This window comes from Oryctolagus cuniculus, chromosome 5 (assembly GCF_964237555.1).
Source record: "Oryctolagus cuniculus chromosome 5, mOryCun1.1, whole genome shotgun sequence".
Lineage (NCBI taxonomy): Eukaryota > Metazoa > Chordata > Mammalia > Lagomorpha > Leporidae > Oryctolagus > Oryctolagus cuniculus.
The window spans coordinates 112726858-112747071 of record NC_091436.1 but is presented as its reverse complement, the minus strand read 5'-3'; the positions used below and the strand labels follow the sequence as shown (position 1 = coordinate 112747071).

Here is a 20214-nt window from a genome sequence, read left to right as displayed (position 1 = left end):
TTAAAAAAAAATAAAAATAAAAAATAAAAAATGATACTGATTCATTTAAAAAAAAAGAAAACAACATATAGAATTGTTAATTATAATCAAGAAAAAAAGGGGCTGGTGTTGTGGCATAGCAGGTAAAGCTGCTGCCTGCATTGCCTGCATCTCATATGGGCACTGGTTCAAGTCCCAGCTGCTCCACTTCTGATCCAGATCTCTGCTATCACCTGGGAAAGCAGAAGATGGCCCAAGTCCTTAGACCCCTGCCCCAGCATGGGAGACTTGGAGGAAGCTCCTGGCTCCTGGCATCAAATCAACACAGCTCCAACCTTTGCAGTCATCTGGGGAGTGAACCAGCGGATGGAAGACCTCTCTCTCTCTCCAACTCTGTCTTTCAAATAAATAAATAAATCTTTAAAAAAATCGAAAAAAGAAAACATTTGTCAGGCCTCTTCATCCTTTTTTTTTTTCTTTCTTTCTTTTTTTTTTTTTTTTCATTTGAAAAGGCAGAGTTACAAAGACAGAAAGAGAAATCTTCCATCTGCTGATTCAATCCACAAATGCTGGCCAGGGCTGGGCCAGACCAAAGCTAGGAGCCAGGAGCTTCTTCTGGGTCTCCCATGTGGGTGCAGGGACCCAAGCACTTGGGCCATCCTCTGCTTCTTTCTCAGGTGTATTAGCAGGGTGCTAAATAGGAAGTGGAGCAGCCAGGAATTGAACCAGCATCATTTAGGATGTCGGCACTGCAGGCAGCAGGTTTAAAAGCTACGCCACAGCACCAGCCCCCTCTTCATCCTTCTTTGAACTAAGAGACTTTAATAAAATGTTTCTAACAATATAATCAGAAACATTTTTGTAAAAATTTAATGCCTTAGCTAAAAGCAACATTAGAAAACAGCTTAATACATATAAAACGACAAGAAATCTTTAGAAATGCATCATTAAAATGTGTAAAAATTAACGGACTCTGAAGCAATATTCACAGATCCCTGCTGTGTGTGAGGCATTCTGCAGTGGTTGGGTTAATAGCTGGATGAACACAATGGACACTGTCTCTGCCCTCAACGCTGACAGGCCATTGTTAGTTCTTCTCTGTGAACTGCCTATTGAAGTCTCCAGTCTGTTTTTCTACTGAAGAGAGAATCGCTTTTCCTGCTGACTCATGTAAATACATCACATACAAGGATAGCAAGACTTGGTCAGAAATGAAATTTAAATAAATTAAGATCTAGACAATGTAGAAAAAAGCCATAAGGTAATTCTGAAGCAGACACAGTCAAAGTTTATCATAGCTACTACTGATTCATATTCAAGAACATCTGTAGCCTGGAGCAGGCCTAGCAGTTAAGGTACCAGTTAGGACATCTGCATTCCAGTCAGAGTAGCTGGATTTCTGTCCAGCTCCACTCCCAATCCCACCCTCCTGCTAAGGCACTGCCAGGGAGGCAGCAGCAATGGCTCAAGTAGCTGGGTCCTTGCCATTCGTGTGCAAGACCTGGATTGAGCTCCCAGCTTAAGCCTGGCCCTGCCTAGGCAACTGCAGACACTTAGGGAGTGATGCAGAAGATTATCACTCAGAGAGCGCTCACTCTGCCTCTCACATAATTTACAAAACTTCTTTTTGAGAAAGAATGCCTGTAACTTCCAAAATCAGAATGGCAAAATGTCAGAAGAGCCCTCACTCTTGAGACAAGTGAGAGTTTGGGATCCCAGCTCCACCACTTTCAGACAGTGGCCTTGCCCATGTTGTTCAACTTCTGTGTGACTTAGTTTCATCAGCTGCAAAATAGGCATAAGTTAAGTACCTCCTTCAAAAGGTTACTTTGAGAAAGATATAATTCACACACACACAAAAAAAAGACTATGGCTGGTAGGACATGCTAAGTTAAGTATTACCTATTTTCAGTGGTATGCTAGAGCCACATCACACTTGAGAGTTGAGTGTTGAATTTTCAAAATTATGTTAGCCAGTTATTAAACTCTGCCATCATTAAAAAATAGACTATACCTATAATTCAGTAAATTACACTAAAAACAAAGATAGGGACTGGCATAGCAGCTTAAGCTGCTGCCTGAAACATTGGTATCCCTTATGAGTGCCAGTTCAAGTCCTAGCTGCTCCACTCCCAAACCAGCTCCCTGCTAATACACCTGGAAATGAAGAAAATGGCCCAAGTACTTTGGTGCCTGCAACCATGTGGGAGACCTGGAGGGAACTCCTGGCTCCTGGCTTCCACTGCAGCCATTTGGGGAGTGAAGCAGTAGATGCAATCTCTCTCTCTTGCTCTTTCTCTGTGACTTTGCCTTCTAAATAAATAAATCTTTAGGGACCAACACTGTGGCGCAGCGGGTTAATGTCGTGGCCTGCAGTGCCAACATCCCATACGGGCGCCCATTCAAGGCCCAGGTGCTCCACTTCTGATCCAGCTCTCTGCTATGGTCTAGGAAAGCAGAAGATGGCCCAAGTCCTCAGGCCTTTGCACCCATGTGGGAGACCCAGAAGAAGCTCCTGGATTCTGGCTTCAGATCGGCACAACTCTGGCTGTTGCAGCCAACTAGGGAGTGAACTAGCTGATGGAAGACCTCTCTTTCTCTCCCTCTCTCTCTCTGCCTCTCCTCTCTCTGTATAACTCTGACTTTCAAATAAATAAATAAACCTTTAAAATAAATAAATAAATTTTTAAATAAAAAAAAACAAAGATATAATAAACATTCAAAGCTAATCACTCTAATAGCTTTACTGCATCTTAATGTGGTCATTTCTATTGAGTCAACTTTACAGGTACTGGATCTGTATGGTGGAAACACTAAAGAATGGTGGTGTGCTCCTGAGCATCTCCTCCCAGCTCTGCGTTCAGTGATGTCAACTTGGGAGTTTGAAAGTGGCCAAGGTACAATCATTTACATCACAGAAATGAACAACCGCTATGGATAAAGGCTTTTTCGCTGAAAAGCTGGTCATCAGATATTTAACAACACACCATTCCCTGTTCTTACAGTGAGTATTATAACAAATCATCCATGATTTCTTTTACATTTCACTTAAGTCTTTTTCACAGAGAAAAAAAGAAAGAAACAGTGGCAAATCAAAATATAAGCTCACTTCTTGTCCCAACCTGGTAGTGTGTGTACAAATTTGACCGCCAAGTTCAGGTTCCCTTTTCAAAACTATGTCCCAAAAGAGTTACATTCCTTCCTCTGAAACTGCCCCAGACAGTGGCCTTGCCTTTTCTGTACTGGCAAAGCCTGACAGATTCAGTGGTCTTTAAAAATAACAAGGCTAATCTGCCATAGTTCAATATAGAAGCCACCTTAAGAAGATAAAACACCAAGTGTCCAACTGTCATCAGATACAGTCCACACATCTCTCAAAACTGTTTTGACCTCTGACATTACTAAGCAACTTAAGTCAGTATCCAACAGTATCCACAGTCACTGTAGCTGAAACACAAATATTAACTTTCAAATTATTGGTCAAGTACCCCAACCGCCTTCCAGTGGCTCACTACACACTTGTGTAAGTACCTGAAGTGATGCATGCATAAATAATGTGCTCAAAGAGATCAGCCAAGTGCCTGGACTCATGTCAAATGTGTGGCAGTGTTTACGCAATACAAAATGTAGTTTGCAAGGAAGCAGGCTGGCTGGGCACTCAAGACGCACCCAAGGTATTCAGAACCAGGAGAAAAGAGGAAGCAGATTGCATATGTCTGGATGCTTAAAGAGTACAGAAAGCTTTCTTAGAGCAGCATGATCAAGTGCAAAAAGCATTAAGGTAGACATTAGAACACCTGGGCTCCAGCTCATACTCTGATACTAACTAGTTCCATGAGCTTAATACCCGTTAGCCTAATACTTATCAGACATCAAATGCAGGAGGTAAATGGCACCACCTCAGCATTATGATTCTTCTCTATCATTCAGAATAAATGTTGTGTCACAATAAAAAAAATCTTTTCCCTGTGCCTGACCCACTATGATAACATAGTTTAATTACACTGATCCAAATTTAAACATCATAAAGAGAAACATTTGTGGGAAAATATAGAAATCTTATGTAGCAGGTCTTCATTCTCTAGTTACACAGTAATGTTTACACTTCTAGGGTCAACCTAACACAAAGGCACATGCACAAAGACCAAGCTTTTTTTTTTTCCTTTCCTGTCCTTTCACCAAGTTCAGTTCAGAGCTTCCCTCAAACATAAGGGACTTAACAAATGTGGATAAATTAAATATGAAAAACATTGAGGATTTCAAGTTTATCACATTCATATTCTAATTAAGATAACTGAGGAAAATTTTAGGTAGGTCTGAAGCTTATTTAAACAGAAAAGGAGGATCTGCCAACTCCGGGCATAGCAGAATAAGGGGAACTGGATTTATTCTTCCACCCTAGACAACCAAACTCTAGACCTTATATATGTAAAGGATCTAGAACATAAACAGCTGTTTGAAAATGCCAAGAGATCTCTAAAGTAAGCAACACTGTGGTGCAACACTATTCCTACCAAGCCTGTAAGCCAATCTGCCCATGAACTACATCCAGGATTTATAAACAGCTAAAGAAACTGCACAACAACAAAAAAAAATCCAGTTAAGAAATGGGCAGGGGCCGGTGCCATGGCTCACTTGGTTAATTCTCCACCTGCGGCGCAGGGATTCCATATGGGCGCCGGTTCTAGTTCTGGCTGCTCCTCTTCCAGTCCAGCTCTCTGCTGTGGCCTGGGAAGGCAGTGGAGGATGGCTCAAGTGCTTGGGCCCTGCACCTGCATGGGAGACCAGGAGAAGCACCTGGCTCCTGGCTTCGGATAGGCACAGTGCTGGCCATAGTGGCCATTTGGGGAATGAACCAACGGAAGGAAGGAAGACCTTTCTGTCTCTCTCTCACTGTCTGTAACTAACTCTACCTGTCAAAAAAAAAAAAAAATGGGCAAAGGAAATAAATAGGCAATTTTCAAAGGATGAAATACAAATGGTCAAAAGACAAATGAAAAAATGCTCAGGATCACTAGCCATCACAGAAATGCAAATAAAAACCACAATGAGGTATTGATATCATCTCACCCCAGTTACAATGGCTACCATCCAAATATATAAAAAAAAAAAAAAAACAATAAATGCTGGTGATGATGTGGGGAAAAGGTACCCTAATCCACTGTTGATAAGAATGTAAACTAGTACAACCACTATGGAAGACAGTATGGAGATTCCTCAGAGATCTGAAAATAGATCTACCATTCCACTCCCTGAAATTCACCCAAATGAAATGAAATCAGCATATAATAGAGTTATCTGTACCCCATGTTCATTGTACCTCAATTTACAAAAGCTAAGATATGAAATCAGCCCAGTTGTTCATCAAATGATGACTGGATAAAAAAAAATGTGGTATACAGACACTATGGAATACTACTCAGACATAAAAAGAACAAAATCCTGTCTTTTGCAACAAAATGGATTCCAGTGGAAACCATTATGCTTAGTAAAATAAGCCAATCTTTTTTTTTTTAATAAAGACTTATTTATTTATCTGAAAGTCAGAGTTACACAGAGAGAGAAGGAAAGGCAGAGTGGGAGGGAGGTCTTCCATCCACTGGTTCACTCCCCAATTGGCAGCAACAGCCAGAGCTGTGCCAATCTGAAGCCAGAAGCAAGGAGCCTCCTCCAGGTCTTCCCATGTGGGTGCAAGGATCCAAGGACTTGAGCCATCTTCTACTGCTTTCCCAGGCCATAGCAGAGAACTGGGTCAGAAGTGGAGCAGCTGGGATTTGAACCAGCACCCATATGGGATGCTAGCACCAGAGGCAGCGGCTTTACCCACTACACCACAGTGCCAGCTCCAGATAAGCCAGTCTTAAAAAGACAAATATCATTGATTTTCTTTGCTATATGGCAGTTAATATAGAATACAAAAAAAGGTATAGAAATGGTCACTTGGGGATATGATTGTCAATTTTAGCCCTTATTTATACTCCTGTGGAATGTAGTCTTCCTACTTTTTACTTGTTGAGTATTATGATTAGTAGCAAATTAAGCCTGTGAATAGAGTGGATTAAAATTATGCCTTTGTGCCGGCGCTGCGGTTCACTAGGCTAATCCTCTGCCTTGCGGCATCGGCACACCAGGTTCTAGTCCCGGTCGGGGCACCGGATTCTGTCCCAGTTGCCCCTCTTCCAGGCCAGCTCTCTGCTGTGGCCCAGGAGTGCAGTGGAGGATGGCCCAAGTCCTTGGGCCCTGCACCCCATGGGAGACCAGGATAAGTACCTGGCTCCTGACATCAGATCAGCGCAGTGTGCCAGCCGCAGTGCGCCGGCTGCGGCAGCCATTGGAGGGTGAACCAACGGCAAAGGAAGATCTTTCTCTCTGTCTCTCTCTCTCTCACTGTCCACTCTGTCAAAAAAAAAAAAATTATGCCTTTGTGAAAACACTGATGAAGAGAGGAGAAGGGGGAGGGGTGTGAGAGGAGCAAGAGAATGAGGGAAGTATGGTTGTCTTCTTGGAACTGTACCTGTGGAATATATAAAATTTGTTCTATTTAATAGAAATTTTTAATTAAAAATTTAAGAAAATCAATACACTCAATGTGTCTGTCTTTTGACTATATCAATCACAAATAACAGTAATTCCCAAAAGATGGGCAGATAGGAAAGGAGAAGCCAGGTTAAAGGCAGAACTATTCCATGTTCTATTAATGGGGTGAAGTGGGGGAAGTGGAGTATGGGTCAGGATAAGCAAATTTAAACAGCTTCAGCAATCTCTGAGCTGAAAACCACATTCCCTAGTTCTTAGGCTGTAGAAATAACTGATTGAAAATCTTGGAGAAAGAAATGACCAGTCAGGAATTTTGTCCAGGATCACTATTGAGTAAGCAATTAAAGTACCACAGAAGAAATCTCCAACATGACCAGAGATGGAAGAAGAAGCCTTTCTTCCATACTATACAGGGTGCTCCTCAAACCAAACATGAAAGAAACACTGACCTAAATATGAAAACAACACATAGTGGTAAGATGGTTAACAGTTTTAAAGTTCCAACAAGAGATAATTGGCACAAATTCAAAGGCATCAAGTTTACATAGCCTTAATGCATGGAATAAGAGTAGGAAAACTTTTTAAAATGTAGATTCCCCCTAAAGTTCTACTTCAATCAATGTTACAGATAAATCTAATCCTCACAAGTACTCCTTGAGTCCATCCCATTAATAAACAATACAATTGGGGCTGGCGCTATGACATAGTGGGTAAAGCTGCTGCCTGCAGTGCTGGCATCCCATATGGACACCCGTTCAAGTCCTGGCTGTTCCACTTCCAATCCACCTCTCTGTTATGGCCTGAGAAAGCAGTAGAAGATGGCCCAAGTCCTTGGGCCTTGCATCCACATGGGAGACCCGGAAGCAACTCCTGGCTCCTGGCTTCGGATTGGCCCAGCTCCAGCCATTGCAAACATTTGGGGAGTGAACCAGAGGATGGAAGACATCTCTTGGTCTCTCCCTCTCTGCTTTTGTCTCTCTGTAACTCTGCCTTCCAAATAAATAAATAAATCTTAAAAAAAAAAAAAAAAAAAAAAAAAAAAAAAAAGGAAAGCAAGCAAGCACTCAAGAAATGAATAGGGGCCAGTGTTAAGGTGCAGCAGGTTAACCTGCCACCTAGGGACGCAGGTTTGAGATACAGCTGCTCCGCTTTGATCCAGCTCCCTGCTAATGTGCCTGGGAAAGCAGTGGAAGATGGTCCAAGTGCTTGGGCCTTTGCACCTACATGGGAGACCCAGAAGAAGCTCTGGGCTCCTGGTTCAGCCTGGCACAGCACCAACCACTGTGATCATTTGGGGATTGAACCAGTGGATGGAAGATGTCTGTCTCTTCCCTCTCTATATAACTCTGCCTTTCAAATAAATAAGAAATAACATATCTTAAAGAGAAATGAATAAAAGATGAAGCAATTAATTAAATAAGTATTATAGGATTTTTAGGAAACTTGGCAACAATTCATTTTCATTTATAAGCTACCCAAGACCAGCTAGTTACAATAAGAGCCAGGAAAGAAAATCAGATCTCATTATTAGTCATTGCTTCCTTCCAGAATTCAGACTGATTACAATTTTTAAATTGGATATATAATTCTATAATCTATTCAACCATAAATTAGGCAGTATTTTATAAATGGTTAATTGCATGCAGTTTATGTATTTCTTATAATTTCTTTCTTATCTGGAGAAAGTTGTATTTCTGAAGTTTAAAATTCAATGAAACGATATCAATGTAGTAATATTAACCAAAAATTATCAAGATGCAAAATTGCTTAAACATTTCATGAAACTGGCTATCACCACTGCATAATAGAATGCATGGATCAGTCATTAAAAATATTTTTAGGGGCAGGTGTTGTAGTGTACCTGTTTAGGCCACTGTTTAGGACATTCATATCCCATATCAAAGTGTCACTTTGAGTACTGGCTGTTCCACTTCTGATTCAGCTTCCTGCTAAGGCATCATGAGAGGCAGCAAGTCATGGCTGAAGTACCTGGGCCCTACCACCCACTTGGGAGACCCAGATGAAGTTCTAGGCTTCTGGATTCAGCCAGGCCTAACCCTGGCTGTTGTGGGCAGCTGGGCAGTGAACCAGCATATGGAAGATCTCTCTCTCCCTCTCCCCTCCTCTCCCTCTCTCTCTATATGTGTGTATGTGTGATTGTGCCTTTCAAGTAAATGAAAAATAAATATTTAAAAATATATTTAAAATAGTATATTAATATTAAAATGCTGGGATATATTAAGTGAATAAGGATATGAAACTTTGTACACACTGGTCCAACTTTTTAAATGTTGTATGTAAGAGGCTGGTGCTGTGGCATAGCAGACAAAGCCGCCGCCTTCAGTGCCACCATCCCCTGTGGGCACCAGTTTAGGACTCAGATGCTCCACTTCCAATCGAGCTCTCTGCTGTGGCCTGGGAAAGCAGTAGAAGATGGCCCAAGTCCTTGGGCTCCTGCACCTGCATGGGAGACCCGAAAGAAGCTCCTGGCTCCTGGTTTCAAATTGGCGCAACTCTGGCTATGGTGGCCATCTGGGGTCTGAATCAGCAGATGGAGGACCTCTCTCTCTCTCTCTGCCTCTGTTAACTCTGAATTTCAAATAAATAAATAAATATTTTTTAAAAATGTTGTACATAAGAGAATTCAGAAAAGGAGAAGGAAATATGTTAGAAAACTAATATTTGGAATAACAGAACTACAAATTGCTTTTACTCTTATTTTCTATATTTCTTTTTTTCTACCAAAAATGTTAGCAAGAATGTTCCACAAGTTTTCTTCCCATATTCCCCAAGTACATGCACAGTTCCTCCTTTTGCAGTGAGTACTACAGAAATTACATCTTTAGTTAATGGAACAGTTTTTCTGTCTAAACATACAACCATATAATTTGAAGAGCTGCCTCAATTAACAACAGAAAGAAGAAGAGATAATGGAGTTTTCCCCTAAACAACTAAATCTTCTACAGTCTGTAACAGAATTTTTTACTGAGGTTTATATGGTAGCCCCCAAACCACACTAAATTAAAAAGTAGGGACCAGAATTACAGTTTAGTAGGTCAAGCTGCAGCCAGCAAAACTGTCATCCCATATGGACACTGGTTTGTTTACCAGCTGTTCCAATTCCAAACCAGCTCCCTGCTAGTGCAACTGGGATAGCAACAGAAGATGGTCCAAGTGTTTGCACCCCCACCACCCATGCGGGAGACCTGGATGAAGCTCCTGGCTCCTGACTTTGGCCTGGTCCCGGCTGCTGCAAACATTTGGGAGTGAACTATTGGATGCAAGACCTCAAACCTCTCTCTCTCTCTCTCTCTCTCTCTCTCCCTCTGTCTACTTCTCCCTCCCTCTCTCTCTCTCTCTTTCCCACGCACACACACACACACACACACACACTCCTGTCTCTCTCTCCATAACTCTGCCTCCCAAATAAGCAAAATAAATCTTTTTTTAAAAAAAGAATGTTTATTGAATGATGACTATTCACCTCTTACTGCACATATTTATAGAACATTTTATAAAGATATAAGGGTGAGCCACAATTATCTAGAGTAGAGAATTGTCTGGAGTAGCTATCAAAAAACCAAAATTCTAGTCCCCAGCTGGCCACTCCATCAATATAATCATAGGAGCCTGGTTTCCTTGGCTATAAAATAAGAGCACTGGCACCTATGTTCCTTGTCTCAGGGAGCTGCAAAAAGAATCAAATTATATCATATTCATAAAAACATGGTAAGAATGTAAGATGCTGCAGTTATGATCTAATTCAGAGTTTCCTACATCTGTTACAAGTATCTCATTCAATCTTCACATTTGCTGAGCTATTTCTAAAAATTACTTTCACCACTAAATCCTCAGGTTTGATAACATATTTACAGTTTACCAGAGTTCTTAAAAACAGAGAATAACTGCCCGGCGCCACGGCTCACTAGGCTAATCCTCCGCCTAGCGGCGCCGGCACACTGGGTTCTAGTCCCGGTCGGGGCGCCGGATTCTGTCCCGGTTGCCCCTCTTCCAGGCCAGCTCTCTGCTGTGGCCAGGGAGTGCAGTGGAGGATGGCCCAGGTGCTTGGGCCCTGCACCCCATGGGAGACCAGGAAAAGCACCTGGCTCCTGGCTCCTGCATCGGATCAGCGCGGTGCGCCGGCCGCAGCGTGCCGGCCGCGGCGGCCATTGGAGGGTGAACTAACGGCAAAGGAAGACCTTTCTCTCTGTCTCTCTCTCTCACTGTCCACTCTGCCTGTCAAAAAAAAAAAAACAGAGAATAACTTTTTCAACACATGATCAGTTACCTATAAGCAAAATCCGCTGGGTTCATATTACAGTATTAATTAACTCATATTTTCTTACAATGCAAAGAGTGAAATGCAAGGTCAGACTGCCCAAATGAAATGGTAAAGTTGAGGAAACCCTCTGCCAACACGATTCACCTCCACACAACACAAAAGCTCTTTCCCTCTACTGAAATGTAGCCTGCCTTCCAAACACCAACCATTTTTGGAACCCTGGGATGCTCAGATCACTCCACTTGTAGCATTGACTTACAATGAGTGGAGCTGGTTCACCTTCTTCACAAAACTTTGCTCTTTGAGAGAATACAGACCTGCGTGGTTCCTTCTGTAGGTTCTGGTTTCTTTGCATTCTCTTAAATTGGAAAAGCAGTAAGTATTTAGAATTCAACCTCATATTCCAATGCTTAATCTCTTCCGAGCTTTTCTAGGGAGATGTTGAATGCAAAATGTGATAGAGGTAGAGGCGAGGCTACATCATATGGTAATTTGTTCACCTGAAGCACAATCAATGAATTCCTGACTAGTAATATGAGAAAGGTTGAGAATAATGCTGCTTGAATGATTTCAAATGAATGCCAATTTTTAAAGTATTTCATTCCTTCCCATTATCATTTTAATAAAATTTCCATATAGTTTTCTAAATGAACATAGATTCATATTAAATACTTACCCCCTTTTCCACAAGAAAACTGAAATGTCTTTGCACGCTGCTTTCTGTAATTTAGAATCCTTCACTCCTGCCTTAGATTCTCCAAAAATGTTCAAAGAAGTTGTATAAAGACTACAAATCATCTATGATAGCTACATCTGCAAAGCCTCTGAGATTGCCTGAAGAACGCCAATGACGTTGCAAATCACCTTCATACACAGAAAAATCCTAAAGGGTATAAAATTCATTCCACATGCAAAATCAAATTCTGAATTACAAACACTTCTATCTACCAAGTATTTTCAATATTCTCTAGCTTGTCTGACAGGTAAAGTTATCACAAAGATCACAAAATGCACAACCAAATGATTCTTTCTTTTTTAAGCAAAGCCAGTTATTAGTGTTCCAGCAGTCATACATATGTAAGAGCTGCGGCTCTTCTCTAATATACTAAAAGAAAAATCAGGTAATCAGGTAACCTTGCGCAAACTCAATTCATATTTTAAAAATCAAACATGAGCATTCACATAAAAGCAATGTCTTAAGTCTAAAGAGTAGTAACATAAAACTGGTTTCTCAGATATTGTACACATATTACATGACACCCAAGCTATAATCAAATCACCATAAGAAAACATACAAAAATATTTTTTAAAAACTAACTTTCCAAACAACTCTACTTATGATTAAGTTTTAAAAGAAGTAATTCAATATCCCAAGAGTTTAACTTTCACATATTTTACAGGACATGAACTAGTAATTTCAGTCTATCCTTAAAATAGAACAGTTCAGCTAATTTTAGACCCAAGTGTTATAAAGCATCATAGCTGCCAACTAACTGGATACCTGAACTGCAGCAGCAGCATATGTAGACATTCCAAAGCAAACTGTCAGATTGCTGAACTCTGAGCCACTAGTACAATATACAACATATGCAAACAAAACAAAACACTACTTAGGAATACCAGGATCATATGAAAGTATGTAACTAGGTCCTTATTCATTTTAATAACATGCAATCATGCAAAGGTACGGAAAAGGAGGCAATGGTATAAAAGGACTACTGTGGGGGCCAGCGTGGTGGTGTAGCGGGTTAATCCATTGCCAGCAGTGCTGGCATCCCATATGGGCGCCGGTTCGGGACCTGGCTGCTCCACTATCCGATCCAGCTCTCTGCTATGGCCTGGGAAGGCAGTGGAAGGTGGCCCAAGTCCTTGGGCCCCTGCACCCACATGGGAGACCCGGAAGAAGCACCTAGCTCCTGGCTTCACATCCGCGCAGTTCCAGCCATTGCAGCCATTTGGGGAGTGAACCAGTGGATGGAAGACCTCTCTCTTTCTCTGCCTCTCCTTCTCTCTCTCTCTCTCTCTCTCTGTGACTCTGATTGTCAAATAAATAAATAAGTCTTTAAAAAAGAAAAAAAAAAAAGGACTACTGTGGAACAGGCATTGCGTTGTAGCAGGTAAAGCTCCTGGAACACTGGTGTCCCATACACGTGTTGGTTTATGTCCTGGCTGCTCCACTTCTTATCCAGCCACCCTACTAATGTCCCGGGAAAATCAGAGGAAGATAATCCAAGTCCTTGTGCCCCTGAAATCTATGTGGGAGACCCAGATGAAGCTCCTGGCTCCTGGCTTCAGCCTGACCCAGCTCTAGCCTGACCCAGCCCCAGCTGTTATGGCCATCCAGAGAGTAAACCAGCAGATGGAAGACGACTTTCAAATGAGAGAGCAGGTTAGTTCTCAGGAGAATGAGCCAGATCTCAAGGGACTGGAGTGATGACTGAAACAGTGGGTTGTTATAAAGCAAGCCTGGTACCCAACCTTCTTATTCTGTCACATGCGCTCCTTCTGCACATGCCTGATTCCTTCTTCCCCCTTCTGCTACTGAGCCATAACACCATGTACTATTAGGCCCTTAGCAGAGCCGACTAAATGTGGCCAACCAGTCTTGGATAGAACCATGAGCCCAAATACACTTCTTTTCTTTATAAATGATGCAGCCTCAAGCATTTTATGATGGCAACACAAAACAGACTGAGACAAACACAAAATGGGCACAAGAATGCAGAGCAACAGGGACTCTCATTCAGTTCTGGTAAAAATGAAAAATGGTACAGCCAATTCAGAAGACAGCTTAGTTTCTTACAGCTTGGTATGTTTCTAAACAAAGCATCCAATGCAACAATCACACTCCTTTACTGAAAGCACTGGAAAATTATATCCACACAAAAATCTGCACATGTGCTTATGGCAGCTTTATTAATAATTGACAAAAACTGAAGGCAACCAAGATGTCCTTTAGTAAGTGGGTATATAAACAAACTGCTTAGACAATGGACAATTATTCAGCAATTTTTTAAAAAGATAGAGTGATGAAGACATGAAATGACAGGGGAGACCCTTAAGTGCATATGGCTAAGTCAAAGAAGCCAGTATGGTATGATTCTAAATATATGACATTCTGGAAAAGGTAAAACAAGAGAGAGCATACAGATCAGAGGTTGTCAGGGGTTCTTTGGGGCTGGGAGAAGAACAGGGAGAACACGGAGGACTTTGAGGACTGTAAGGCTATTCTAGACAATATTATAATGGTAGAAACATGACATTATGCATTTGCCAAAACCCATACAACTGTACAGCAGAGTGAACCCTAATGTACTACGGCTCTTAGTTAAGAAAAATGTTTCAGTACTGATCCATCAGTCATAACAAATGTAGCACACCAGCACAAGCTGTCAAAGAGGAAACTTTAGGGGAAGAAGTGTGAGTCCACGGCAACTCTATATTCACATATACAACTTCAATTGGTTTTTTGCACCAAAATAAGTCTTTCAATTCAATTTTCCATGAATTGTTTGAAGTACCCTAATATTTTCTGTAAACCTAACACCACTCTGAAAATTATTCCATTAATCTAAAAATTATGAAAAAGGCTACTGGCCTAAGAGCAACAACAGGGCTTGAGTTCCTATGTCTACAACTGCATATATCATGTCTACTGCTCAGAGTATTTCAGATGCCCTGTTGTGTCCCATCTTATTTAACCCAGAGTCTACCTCACTGGGTTAATAAATGTGGGATACAGTAAGCTACCAAGTAGTATTACTTCATGTCAACAATCAAAAGTACATATTGGCCAGTTTGAGTCCCGGCTGCTCATCTTCTGATCCAGCTCTCTGCTATGGCCTGGGAAGGCAGTAGAAGATGGCCCAAGTCCTTGGGCCCCTGCACCTGTGTGGGAGACCTGGAAGAAACTCTTGGCTCCTGGCTTCAGATTGGCACAACTCTGGCCACTGCAGCCATCTGAGGAGTGAACCAGCAGATGGAAGACCTCTCTCTCTCTCTCTCTCTCTCTGCCTTTCAAATAAATAAATCTTAAAAAAAAAAAAAAAAAGAGTGCATATTGTCACATTGGTATGAGCAGCATGGAGAACTCTAATGCTGGATAGTGGCATGCTTTTAATTCACTGGAACAATAGCATCTTTGTACAATATCTTTAATACCAGGATTCACTGAGAAATATTTTCACCCACTAGAGAAAAATCAAGACTTTGTAAACTCCCTTTGACAATTCTTTCCAGGGAACATTTCAGCCATGTATCCAAGTAGCACTCACTGGTGACATTTACAAAAACACAATTCTTTTCAAAAGTTCATCCTAAATATACGTGAGAAATACAGTAAAATTTTTAATTTTTCTTTCATGGTTATCTAATCATTAAAATTTACAATCCAGTGAAGATACTAACAGTTCAAGCTCCAAAACCTACTTAATATTTGAATCAAAATAAACCTCTATGAACCTTTAAACTATTTTTATTTCTTATGTCCACTTTAAATGCCTCAGAAAGAATAGTATTTATCAAAATCAACATCCTAATTAAAAATATTCTCATAAAACAGTTTCTGCTATATTTCTGTCTGTTTAATATATTTATGATATACAGTTTATATCAAACACACTCGATGCTCGAAAGCCATCACTACAATTTCCAGCTGTATGATTTCAGAGAAGTTAACTTCCCTAATTCTCAATTTCCTTAAATGGTAGTAGTTATAAAGTTATGCAAACTGGAAAACATATATACAAGGATATTTCAAACAGTTGTGGGAAACAGAATTGTATTTTAGTGCAAAAATGTAGAAATCCATTCATTTTTTTCATAATACACATGTCTATAAATGTCCTAAAGATACTTCCTCATATGCACAGATTTCAAAAATCTCGTTTACCTCCCTTGCACTTTCACCTTCCACAAAGTAAAAATCTCATTTGATTCTAAATACAAAGCTTTCTTTCACATCTAATCCAAGCAATTTGCTTCCTCTTTGGGGAAAGATGAAAGCATAGTGGAGGGGCCAGTGTTGTGATGTACAGGATTAAGCTGCCACCTGAAACTCAAGCATCCCATATGGGCACTGATTTGAGTCCTGGCTGTTCCACTTCCAATCCATCTCCCTAATGGCCTGGGAAAAGCATTAGAAGATGGCTCAAGTGCTTGGGCCCTGCTACCCAAGTGGGACACCAGATGAAGTTCCTGGCTCCTGGCTTCAGCCTGGCTGAGCCCTGGCTGCTGCGGCCATTTAGGGGAGTGAACCAGCAAATGGAAGATATAACCAGCTCTGTAACTCTGCCATTCATATAAAATAGAGTGGAAAACAACAGCAAAATGTATTAAAGGATAGGCCAAAAATAGAGGAGGAGGACTGGGGTAGGGGAAGGAGAGTGGCTTACATCCACTTAAAAACAATGATACACCTTAGCAAAGTGCTGCCTGGGGGTCCTCCTTAGAAGTAGTTACAATGCAATCCCTAAATTCCTAAAAACTGAGAAACAGACACAGAACTCTCCAGTATGTTTCTATTTCTTCTTCAAATGCCATTACAGAGAGAAGTCTTGTGCAGGTAAAGGAAGCATCTGGGCTTCTTTTCAGTTACTGAAATAACGAACATTCTGATCTACAGTTTGTATCTCAATCCATTCGTTGGGTTGTTAGGATCAGATGATTTTGGAACATATACTTTCTTATGCTCAGCTGTGGAACTGGAATGAACATGAGAGCATAGACATTCCATCTCAGTGGCACCTGCATAGCTTCAGAAGTTTTCAAAATCTCTCATTTCCTGAGCATGCTTTGGTCAAACACTATCCAGCAGCACATGAACAAAAGACATAAATATTATCACTTCTTTGCCTGGCTACAAAATAAGAGATGATAAGTTTTGACAACTCTCTTTATGTTTATTACCTAAAAGTACTGTTGAGCCAAAAAAAGAAAGGCATCTCCAAATTGATTAAAAAAACTAAAAACTTTTTGAAGTCCCTGACTAAACATCTTGAGATAACACTAAATCAAACAAAAACTCAAAGAGCATTGAGTATAATATCTGAAGTTCAAAGTTAAATTCATAACTGCTAACATTCTCATGCTCCTATGGCGTCAAGCAATAAACAAGTTCTTGGATCAATTTAGTTCCCAATCATTTGGTAAAAAAATACTTTCAAATCCAGGCTGTAACATTATAAACATTCAACCGTGCCATTTTTAAAATCCGCAGAGAATTCAATGGAGCTCTTGCTATTTCTTCTAACTGAAGTCCAGCTTATTGTGTTATGGTTGTTAACTTGAATCCAAATTTCAAGATTCCAATTTCAACACAAGACACTTTACTCTCTGTGTGTCTCACACTGCTGGTTCCAAGGGCAATCACCAGACTTTCCTTATTCAACACAAGCAGAACAATTTTATTCAGGGCACTGTATGGGGTCAGCACAAAAATCTACATTTTCTGCTCCACTTTCAACTAGGGGTGGCCTCTAAAACAGATCTCACTTGGAACTGAGACACAAGGGTTGGAAGAGGAGCAGCCATCTTGTGATCACAAAATAACCATGATATACTGTAAGTGGATAAGCAACAATACAAGTTAGGGGTCTAGGTCCCTACTGACAAATGGAGGTAACTTACAGCCTGACCTGTTTCCCTGGATCACTCAGTATCTGAGAAAAAGAAAACATCTATTAGGTTCATCACTACCATTTGTTTTTTGTTATAAACAGCCAAACACAACCTCAAAGAACAGTAGCCAGACTAAGGCTGTTTCATTTTTTTTTAAATGAAAACTAATACAGTTATATATAACTAGCTACAATATAACATTATCATGATGCAGCACAGTTAAAGTTCACTTATTACATAACAGACTATTAAGCCATGAATAGAGCACAGGCAGATGAAATCTGAAATCAAGTTTCTGCAAAATCCTGGAAGCCAACCGAAAACCACTGAGCAAGATCATCACAGGATGCACTATATGAAGACGGAGAGATTCTCCGAAAACTTTATACTCCAGCTTTCAATTCAACTGAGCACCAAAGTCAGCTGACAGAGTGAAAAGGACGATTTTTACCAATCATAGATCATATACAGGCAATACAACTGAACTGAAAATGAAAACTACTGTTGTCTTAAGTTCCTTTTGTCCCCAGGCACACATGCAGAATTATACAGCCCTAACGGGAGAAGGGACCAAAGCAACTGCTTCAGTTATTTATGCAGTATGGGAAAAACTGCCTATTACCTAAATAATGGAAGAGTTCTGATATGTTCTTAGTTATTTTATGTATAAGTAAACAAATCTTCCACTCGGCTTTCACAGACAATGCAACACTCTCATTACAGTTGTTGAGGACAACTGATTAACACCAAGATCAATTGGAAAACAACCATTTTGTTGAACAGTTTAACATTTTTAACTAAGTCTAAAACGTATAGAAAACATCTTGGGTTCACAATAATGATCTCATTTTCTCACATAAAATAATTGAAATGTTTCTGGAAAACAAAATCCTCCAATGATACCACAGTCAAATAGAATTCCATATATTATAGGGATAATTAACTAATCTCATCATTTATAAGAAAAGGATATGGGTTAGTTTTCTTGTACTTGAGAAGAAATGTAAGAAAGTTCAATCTATGTCTCTTATGTTAAGAGACTAAAAATGTTTTGTATCACATAGGAAATACACTGGATTATTTACTACAGAAATAAAAGAAAGTCACTGGTGGTCAATTTCCAGCATAATAAAGGATTAGGTTTTACTTAAAAGTAAATGACTGTATTCAACCCGACTTCAGTATCAATTGAAGTAAAATGATGGTTTTTACTCAGGTTATCTTGGATGGCCTACGAATAAGCAGCAAGACTAGAATATGAATGAGAGCACTGCATCCTGCATCCTTCTCTGTGGAAGACAGTTCTTTCTGTGGCATTCTAACTCAGCAAACACTGGCCTATTTTTATTCAGAAGTAAAGGACCAACGCAAGACACAAGAATAGATCACACCATAAATAATTAGGGCTCACCAGCCACTCTTGTTTTTCTACAGAGGCTCTGGTTTGAAGGCCTTCCAAAGAGCTGGGCCTGACAAAACTCTAATATTCATGATTCCTAACGTTACAGATTATTCCAATTCTACATTTATGATGACAGGCAGATTTTGAATTTGTTCCAGCTGACTCCACCACTTACACTACTCAACAGCTGGGGCATATGATAACTTGGCAACCTGAGAACACCCTAGATGAATGCAGACTCACTCTGTAACCAAGAAACTCCGTCAGAAATAAAAATCAAAATAACCCCTCTTAAGTTCGGATGGGAACACAAAATGTTTTCAACAAAGCGTGATTTCAGAAAAAGAGCAACTGTGCTTTGGAAGTTTAGTGAACTGACACTCCCCATTCAAAGCCTCCAATTCTTTTCTGATTAGATCAGCCCCCATAGCAAGTCATCAGGATAATAAGCACTGCAGTGAAGTCATCGTATTGGATACTGATGGGAAATCATAACTGGCTTCAAAACACACCAGGAAACAATGAGTTTTCCAGGTCTCCAGCTTTTCATGGAATACACAGGCCAACACGCTTCCTTTCCTTTCCAAGACTAAATGAAACATAGAGCATCCATAAAGCCAAGTACAAATTGACGACCTAAGCATTTTAAAATCACAAAGAAAATGATGGAAATACCCGACTTTTTCCGATGAAATCACAGACAATGTGTTTGAAAGAAGTGTATGTTTAAGTGCAATACTGATGGTTACATTATAATGAACATGAAGTGTAGTGAGAAATACAACGGACTTCCCGTCTTTAATCTTTTATTTCCAAAGGCAAATAAGACAAGCTTTAAAATGATGCCTACTTTTCAAGACAAGTCAGATCAGCAGTGTAGTTATTTCAGTTTCCAGACACCTGAAATCACTCACGTGTCACTGAAGTAAAATTCTGATATGACAAAAATTCATACAGCTATGTATGTTTTCATAAGTACATAAAACACATCAGAATATTCTGATTTTTTTCTGAATTTATAGAACACTGATACATTTCCTCAATAAGATTTAATAATCCATATGGCGATATTTCTTGTTAAAGTTCTGGAGAGAACTGATTAAGAGGAAGGCAAACATGAGTGTATTACACACTCATACACACACACATTCACAAAGGCCACCAATGTGCTTCAGCCTAAAATATCACTGCACTTGCTCGGTGGCAATGTTATACATACACAATAGAGTCTTGGCACAAAGGAATTCCGATTGTGCTGCTGACAACATTCTACGTGGACTGCAATATTCCAATTATAAAATATACACGAGTGATAAACATAAAAAGATGTAAAACCATTTGAATTTAACCAGGAGACAGGCAACAATTCACTACTAATATAATGAAAGCTCTGTGA

The 20214-nt window shown here is 40.2% G+C and overlaps 1 protein-coding gene across 35 annotated transcripts in view; it reads right to left on the bottom strand.

Annotated features, from left to right (window-relative positions):
• The window catches only part of DST (dystonin), a 486283-nt gene that overhangs the window by 346943 nt on the left and 119126 nt on the right, over positions 1-20214 (bottom strand). The gene's annotated exons all lie outside the window — the stretch shown is intronic.